Source organism: Athene noctua, chromosome 2 (genome assembly GCF_965140245.1).
Source record: "Athene noctua chromosome 2, bAthNoc1.hap1.1, whole genome shotgun sequence".
NCBI lineage: Eukaryota > Metazoa > Chordata > Aves > Strigiformes > Strigidae > Athene > Athene noctua.
In genome coordinates, this window is record NC_134038.1 from 108,390,449 (window position 1) to 108,397,798 (window position 7,350).

Sequence of the window (7,350 nt, forward strand, 5' to 3'; positions counted from 1 at the left end):
AGAGATTTTTCAGGTCTTAAGGAACAAATGCTGAAGGCTAAGTGTGACACGCATAGGAAGGTAGCAGCATACAGCAGCCAGCAGCATTGATCAACCAAAAGGAACAGGTTTTAACCCGTATTTCTTCCAAGCTGGGTGTGACTACAGTGAGATTGTGTGGATGATTTTTTTTTTTTTTCCTGGTAGTTGTCACATGCACTTTCATAGCTGAATATAAGTTTCCACGCTGTCTTTGTCCTATGACTCACCTTCTCTACCCAAACAGAGGGAAAAACATCTCCAAAAAGGACAAAGTGAAAGTGAAGAGGATCTGATTTCTGGGTGGGTTGTTTAACAAATGTCATCAGAGATAATTTCTCTGTGATGCTTTTTCATGTGTGCATGGAGCTTGGAACTGGTGTCATCCAAACAGTATTTGCAGGGTGACTCTATATATCACACTGGTGAAAGGTGTGGAGCTGAAAGCCCTGAAGAGTTGTACTACCTGTCTGCAAACAGACTCAGTTTAGACTTTCTCAGGTAAGGTCAGAACTATCCCAGAATATTTATAGGCTCATCTGGCACCTGAATATTATGGAAAATAGCACAAGAAATACTGTTCTTGGGGCATTCACAGCTGAAACTGCAAGAAAGCCAAAAATCACAGAGGACATCTTGCATTTCCATCATTCCCAGAAAGCTCAGAGAAAATCTTGATACTTTTCCTGAGAAGAACAAACATTTTCCACCCTGCAACTGTCTCCTCTTGAGTAGAGGATCAGAGAAGGACTGAAAGAGCATGGTCCAGACATGGGTTTAGGTATGTATATCCAGCCTGTCCTGTTCTTTGTTGCCACTGACTGAAGATCTACAGGGATGTAGTCAAAGACACCCATTATAATTGCTGGATTACAGCTGCCATTTCAATTGGTATTTTGCACTCCTTACTCTATTCTTAATGAAGAAGCTCTTACCAGAACCTTTCAGGCATATTTGTCCTCCTACAGCTGAAACTGAATCATATATGAGCAGCCATTGAGCCTGAGTTTCTTTGCATTTCTGCCCATCTACCCATGTGGAGCTGGACTTTAGGTGACAGAAATCAAGGGAAGTAGAGACTGATTTACCACAACTGCGATCTCTCCCATTGGCCATAAACTTATCTGCACACATCAAGTGGAAACCTATAGTTTTTCCTTTACATATGTCACGAGGGGGAAGAAATCATCAAAACAATCAAAACCTGACTGTTTACACATGTTTTGTTTTATAAATGGACTTGTATAGAAAGTTACAGCACTGTTGCACAGACAGCTCACATAAATCTCTTATCACAAAAGCCATATGTCCTCACTTCCTCATCTGTGGTGAAATACAAGCAGCAGCACTTCGATAATTAGGAAACTGGAGGTAAACCACTCAGCATCCAGCAGTACGAAAGTGTATATGGGTGAAGGTTATAAAACACAAAACAGAGCAGTTTGGTTTCGAACGGTGTCACTTGTCCATACAACTTTCCATTGCGCGACTGTCATTTGCTTGTTAACAAGCCAGTTCCTCCATGGAGGGGATACTGGAGAAACTGGAAAGGTTTGAGAGGTGCCTGATCTTCCCCATTCGGTTTGCTCTGAGCTGGCAGCCTGGTTGCTCACTTCTGCTGGGCATTTATCCTTCCCTTGAAAAGGACTCAGAATCAGACCTCAAAATGCAGTGAACTGACCTGCTCCCATTTAAGTCCCTTTGATACGACCTCCAGACACATAGAGGGGGAGAAGAGCATCCTTGGGTGGTCCTGTGAAAAGCCTTCTCATGAGACAGATGGCACAGTGGCTGATGCCCTGTTCCCTGTATGGAGCTAACACCATTTCATCTGGGAAGAAGAAGCAGAAGGGTCCCACAGGACCACAGGGGGTTTTTTGGCTTCTCCCTTACCAGAACATTGGACAATGATCATCTGTGGCCCTTGTTTGGCACTGATAAACCAAGCCAGTGTCACTTGCTAACTTTTAACTTCACCCACACGTTTCCATAAAGCTACTCTGAGATGGATAAAAATTAACTGAGTGCATACAATTAGCACAGCTGCCATTGTAGCATGTCTGAGCCCTTCCAATCTTCTATTTTTTCCAAAAGGGAGACATTTCCTAAATTTCAGATCAGCCAGCGATGCCAAAATGCCCTTTCGCCAGCTTGGTCTGCTTTGTGTAAGGGGTATTTATTTAATCCATCTGAAACTACATGAGAAAGGAGAGAAATATCCCGGTGGCGAGATAAGATGATTATCTTCCTGACAAACAATAGGAACATAGTCAAAATTAAAAATAATTTGATTGCAAATAGGAAGCCTAGTAAAGCAGCAGGACTAGAGGAAACATGACTAATTTTTTTTAGCTTGTCTGAACTCACACAGCAGAGCTTTGCAAGAGCCATAACTTTGAAATATAGATCTGTAGAAAACCCATGGGGGGAGAATGGCAATGATCCAACTGCAATAGTACAATAGGGGCAGGTTAATGCAGCTGGTAGAGCTGACCTAAATGGCTAAATAGCAACAGAAAAAAGCTATTTTAGGTATAATTTGGTGGGGACTACAGTAAATACAATTTGGGGAGGAGTGGAGAAAGTGAAGGCTTTTTTCTCGACTCTTTTTTGGTTTCCATTCATTTGCCATTCTCCTTGGTAATGCGTGGCCAAACCACAATGCCACTGTCACCTGCAGGATCAGAACCAAGCTCTCTATACTGAGCCTGCGGGCCAATGCTTCATATCCTTGGTCAGTGTGGATTCTTCCGTCTCCAGTAAAGAACCTGACTTTCTGCAAGGGAAGGAAGAGGTGGCTGCAAGACCGCAATGGCCTTGAGGTTTGTCTCCAAGAGAAAATTCTAATAGATGTGCAACCTATACAGGAGCTCTTATAAAGGCATTTCCTTCTCATAATGATTACCCAGCAAAAGTGTTTATATGATTCCCAGAAATACTTCTTCCTTAAAATAAAACTCAACATAAACCAATGTCTGTCCAGTGGGGATGCAAAGAAGAAAATGCTGTATAGGACAACTGGTCCTCAGCATCCATGGCAGGACTCTTAACATCTTCTCCTGTTCCAGACAGTGCTCTTATCTACTGTAGACATGCTGTTGAGCTGGGTAGACACTGAGACTCATCCAAGCTGCAGTTCTTCTTGGCCTTGCATTGCAGCCTGCATGTCAGAAATGGCCTAGTGACTATTGATTTAACCCAGTGGACAGTGACATTTGGATATGTGTCTAAGATGGTTTGACTATATCCTTCTATAAATATTTTTGTCTAGAATATTCTGTGCTTTTATTAGCATTGTTAGAGATGGGTCTCTAATATGAAGGCAGTCAACAGTCAAAATGCCCTGTGCGATAAGGAAGTGATGTTACATCCATTTTACAGGAGAAGAAATTCTGCTGTAGACAGAGGGTTGAAATGATCTGTTACAAGAGCACAGGGAGAAGCACGGATCAGAACACAACAAAGACATGATGTTCTTAGGTCTAGTAGTGACCACAAAACCACAATTTCTTTCTTTGCTTTAAAAGCCTTTTCAACCTGAGGGTTGAAGCAAGTCCTTGGTTAGCTCAATTGAAGCCATACTGAATTACATCAGCCAAGTATGTGAGTACACTTAACTAATATTAAGCTACTTCATTTACAGTTGTGCATGTCTGATCCTTTACCTGGGTAGATTTTTTTTTTTTTTCCTACTATTTTGAGGGCTTTTCCACTATTTTAAGTCAGGTGAGAGTGTGTTTCAAACTCATGACAGCCATAAGCAGTAGCTGACACTAGATGCTAAACAGTATTTAAGCCACTTGGCAAACCTCAGACAGGTCCAGTAATTGTAGGTGGATGAGAGCATGCAGAGGGTCATTAGGTTCCTGATGGAGGAAATACTGCTGAAAAGCAGAAGAGGAAATGACAGATTTAATGAATAGTGGTCACAAGCTGAACTACAAAGAGCAATCGGTCTGTATGTTTTCCTGCAAGAACGATCATAGCAGAACCAAGGCCAGATGGTCCCTGCACAGTACCTGATGGCAAAACCCCTCCAAACCAGAAAGCATGACAAATGACACCAGGGAAAAGTCTCTGGATAGTAAGAAGAGTGGCTGTATTTATGCAGGCAGTGAACTGAACTCTTTGAGTGGGTCTGTGTCCTTCTGCTTCCACTAGAGAAGAGAGTGCCAAGCCTTTTGCAGTCAAAACATCAAAGCATTGTTTCTGGAATGGGAAGTCTTGCCAGTAAAGGCAGGTTGCCACTGTTACTAATGATTCAAAGAGCTGAAAGGTAGATCTAGGTGGAGTATCAGATATGCATGAAAAGAAAGAGATGTTTCAGGCTTGTGGACAGATTTATCATGCTACTCAAATCCAGGAAAATGAGATTGAACCTCGGAACTGTCAGTGTTAGGTTAACGGTTGGACTAGATGATCTTCAAGGTCCTTTCCAACCTAGCTGATTCTGTGATTCTGTCATAGTCAAAGAGACATTAGAGCATATGCTTGGATGCAGCCAGACTGGTAATAGAGTCACTACATTCTGTCTGAGCAGTGCTGCATTATATGTTGATCATGAAGGTTTTATGCTTTTATGAAAACAGCTAATGATGACATGATTCAAGATTCTGTAAAGGGCTCAAGAGACGCAGTAAAACATCAAGTAACGATGTCAAACTTTTCATGCATGACAAGCTAAGAGCAAAAGCATTATTTTCACAGAGACCTAAAAGAAGCAACAGTTGGGATTTGCTTCCAAAATGAAAGAGGAAATTATTCAGGTCCATTTGTTACTTTAGACACGTGAAACACAATTTGAATTAAGATGTGGCATGCATCATGAATGAAGTTGGGCACAGATGCTTATGAACATGGACATTGATGGATGACATCTCAAAGACTGTAATCAGTGATGCAATGACACAGCAGTGCTGGAGGCAAACTGTCCAGCAGAGGAAAGCTTTATTGTCCTGTGGGAAGGTCATCAAGTGTGAGCCCATGTGTGATAGTCACCTTCTACCTTATTGTTTGTAGTGCTGCTCAGTGCATGGGTGGACCTGCTGCTGCTGTGTCTATTGGCTTAAACATTGTTGCTGTTTGGCAGAAGGCTGTCGCTATTGAGGAAGACTTCTGCCTTCCCTTGCCTCAAGTGCTTCATGGCAGCCTGTTTCTGTCCAGGAAAACAAAAGTGCTGGTGTTTGTATGTTGTTGAATTTCTCACAGCAAGTTAGCTGCAGAAAGGGAGAGGGAGAGGGGAGGGGAGGGGAGGGGGCAGTTCTCTGGCTCTGTAGTACAAGATGGGTACAACAGACATTTCTGACTGTTAACACTCCAGGAATAAACAAGAGATGATAAATGGCTTTAATGAGTGGAAAAGGACACCCAAAACAGCAAGTACTGCTAAATTATTATTGACTTGGAAGTAGGAGTCTGTCCAAGACCAGGTATCCCATGAGGTTGCTTCTGGGAAACAAAGGCATTGTGTGCTGCTGTTCATTTTGCAAGAAGCAATTGCTAGATAATGTCTAGCCTGGTCCCTAGGTTTCTCCAACATCTGGATAGTTCATGGCCATCCAATTCTTTTATCACAGGTCCCCTCTGTAATTTCATCAAAGTTCACAGACCTCCCCCCATGTCCCATGAATTACCTAACAACTTCAGAGCTCCAGGAAGGAAGCTGTTTCTTAGAGTGTACTTAAAAGAACAAAAATGACAGTGGAAAGTGTGTTCTCGTCCCTACTGGCAGAGGGATTGATGGTATTGCCGCACCTGTTGGCAAAGCTTCTCTGCTTCCCAAAGGGAGAATGGAAAGCTGGAACACCATCTCGGAGTAAAGAGACAGGTGTCAGTGGAAAAAAAGCAAAGCTTTTGTTCTCATTGACTGTGTTCATCTGAATGGAAAATCCAGGCAAGGAGACTGGAGACCCTGCAGTTCATGATGCCAGGTCTCCTGGTTTCTAATTTTAAAACAGAGTGCTCCTCACCACCACTTTTCCTAAACACCCCCATTACACATATTTTCAGAGGATGATTTCATAAGGTCTCACAGAAGCAGGGACTGAGCAGACATAAATGCAGAATCTAAGGAGAAACAACTGTGTAAGCAAAAAACTATCATCCTTTATTAATCTAAGGAGAAACAACTGTGTAAGCAAAAAACTATCATCCTTTATTACCAGGGTAGACTACAGAGTGGATGCAATCAGCACTGTTTTAGAAAGCACTGGCTTGAGTGTGCAGCAAGATTTTTACTTTCCTACAAGAGTGCAAAGGAAATAAACCTGACTTCCAACCATGTAAGATAAAAGGTATGGTGTTGGGTGTAAGGACGTCTGGGTTCTGGGCCTGAGCAGACTATTTGTCCTTTATAGACATCTGTTTTTCCTGCCTGCTCTTGCTGCCAAGGTCGTCACATTTAACAGCCGTGTTAGTGCAAAATCTGTCACGGTGCTCTCACCACTGCCACCATGTTGGACACCTTGCACCCTTTATCCATACAAATAGAAAGCTGGCAGAGACTCACTTGCTTTTAAACCCACTTTTGTTTCTTCATTGGTATATCAAGAGTTCCGAATCTTCTCTCTTCTCTTTATTTATGTTGTGGAGGTTTCTGTTTAGTGGAAACCAGCCTTCCTTGCCAACAGGAAATAAACCCTTTTCAGGCAGTAGGGCACCTCTGTTTTGCACACCCATTAAATAAGACCTCTTGAAGATGCAATACAAGTGGGTGGCTGTCTAGCAGCTATGAGTAAGCTACAAGAGGATGTCATTATTGCTAGACTTGGACCAGCTTAATGTCAACCGAGACATCGTGGGGGAAACCTGACTGCAAACAAAAGCAAAGCCAACTGCACTATTTGTCCTTGTCCAAATGAAGGCAAAGGCAAACAGAGAAGAGTTATAAACTGGATTTGTAAAATCCCTTCATTTCTAAGACAATAAAGAGAAGTGTTGGCTTCTATGGCATATGCATTACAAGCTGACAAGAGTGTTTTCCGTGAGCATGAGCTAAAGTTTTGGCTCTACTTTTCTTTCACCCTCTGGGATGAGTCACTGGTTCTTATAGCAGGCTGCAGTCTGATGAGCCAGGAAGAGGAGCCCTTGTTGCACAGAAAAGGAATCAGGAGATGATGTGTCATGAGGGTTACACAGGGAACTGGCATCACTTCCCACAGCCAGCCAATGCAGATTGCATGTAAAGGACCTGCAGGCCTGGAGAAGATGGAAATAAAGCCAAGACTCCCCAGGGCCCACTGGGGTTTGGGTACCACATTTAGTCTTTGGTGAGCATCTAAGAGTTTGTGTAGCCTCCCTCCACTTCAACAATTCGGGCACTTAAATGAGCTG